The 1,849-nt window shown below is 37.7% G+C and overlaps 1 pseudogene; it reads left to right on the top strand.

The window, feature by feature from the left end:
• Window positions 1-559: 559 nt before the first annotated feature.
• Window positions 560-1,696, top strand: LOC101573596 (annotated as a pseudogene).
• Window positions 1,697-1,849: the final 153 nt, after the last annotated feature.

The following is a 1,849-nucleotide window of genomic DNA, read 5'->3' as shown; positions in this document are numbered from 1 at the left end:
TCCATGCCAAAAACTAAAACTTGATCCAGGCCAATCACCATGCACTAAATTAAAGTCAAAATGGATTAAAATCTAAATATTAAAACAGAAACACTAAATTTCCTGGAAGAGAAAGTAGGTGGAAATCTTGAAGACATAGGGGTAGGCATACATTTCACAAACAAAAATCAAACTGCACAGGAAATACTTAAAAGAATCAACAACTAGGACCTTCTCCTATTGAGAAGTTTCTGCCCATCAAAAGAAATTACCAACAGAGTAAAGAGACAATCCACAAATTTGCAAAAAAAAATGTAACTAATAAGAGCTCAGACAAAGGTCTTCTATTTAGAATTTATAAAGAACTAAAAAACATTAGGGCCCCAAAATTTTAAGACCCAATCCAAAAATCAGCATCCAAGATTAACACACACTTCTCAGAAGAAGAAATACAAGAGGCAAATAAATGCATGAAAAAATGCTCCACATCACTAGTCATTTGAGAAATGCAAATTAAAACAACATTGAGATACCATCTCACCCCAGAAAGAGTGGTTATCATAAAGAAATCAACCTCCCACAGCAGAGCCCAGAGTCAGCAATGGCTAAGCCCCAGGTGGTTGTGGCTCTCATGTTCATGTCTAAGCTGTCTGCCAATGCCCCTGAATTCTACCCATCAGGTTATTCTTCCTTGTGGAATCCTATGAAGATGTTTGTGAGGATTATCCCACTGTCAGACTATGTTCAGGAGTTTTTGAATCATCTTACAGAGCAATCTGGCAGCTTTGAAACTGAAATTGAACAGTTTGCAGAGATCCAGAATGGCTGGGTTACAAAGGATGATGCTTTGCAAGAACTTGTGGAACCCATCTAACAACAAGCCATATCTGTCCCAAATTTCTCTTACATTGGAGCCTGCCTGTGTAATTACCTGTCCCATCGTCTGACAATTAGTCCACAGAGGGGCAACTTCTGCCAATTACTACTGCAAAGATGTCAGACTAAATATGAAGTTAAAGATCAAGCTGTAAAAGGGGATGAAGTGACTCAAAACAACTTCATGCATTTGTACTCTTTCTGGGAGAACTTTATCTTAACCTGGAGAACAAGGGAACAAATGGACAGGTTACAAGAGCAGATATTCTCCAAGTTGGTCTGTGTGAACTGCTAAATGCCTTCTTCTCCAATCCAGTGGATGACAACCTAATTTGTGCAGTAAAATCACTAAAGTTGACAGGGTCAGTTTTGGAAGATGCTTGGAAAGAAAAATTGAAGACTGATATGTAAGAAATTATTCAGGGAATTGAAAATGTTGTCCTAGATGCAAACTGTAGCAGAGATATAAAACAGATGCTCTTGAAGCTTGTAGAACTCCAGCCGAGTAACTGGGGTAGAGTACATGCAACTTCAACATCCACAGCAGCAACACTGAAAATGATCCTACCTACTTTATGAATGAGCCAACATTTTACACATCTGATGGCATTCCTTTCACTGTGGCTGATCCAGATTACCAAGAGAAATATCAAGAATTACTTGAAAGAGAGGACTTTTTTCCAGATTATGAAGAAAATGGAACAGATTTATCAGGGACTGGTGGTCCATACTTGGATGATATTGATGATAAGATGGACCCAAAGATTGATGATAAGATGGACCCAAAGAAGAAGCTTATGAAAACTATTGTTTGGAATCAGAGCATAAGTGAAAACAGTAAAGTTAAATTTTGCCATATCAGTTTTATAAAAGTTTAGGTGTGATGTCCTAGCAGAACACAAGAAAGCAAGAATGTGTGTCATACTTACACCAAATTAAGGCTGTTGAGCTATGTTGCCAATATATGCAACCTCAATTTTGTTTAACACTATCT

Source organism: Octodon degus, unplaced genomic scaffold, assembly GCF_000260255.1.
Source record: "Octodon degus isolate 3935 unplaced genomic scaffold, OctDeg1.0 scaffold00048, whole genome shotgun sequence".
In the NCBI taxonomy this organism is placed as follows: domain Eukaryota; kingdom Metazoa; phylum Chordata; class Mammalia; order Rodentia; family Octodontidae; genus Octodon; species Octodon degus.
Note: the sequence above shows the minus strand (reverse complement) of the source record. Positions and strands in the feature narration are given on the sequence as shown.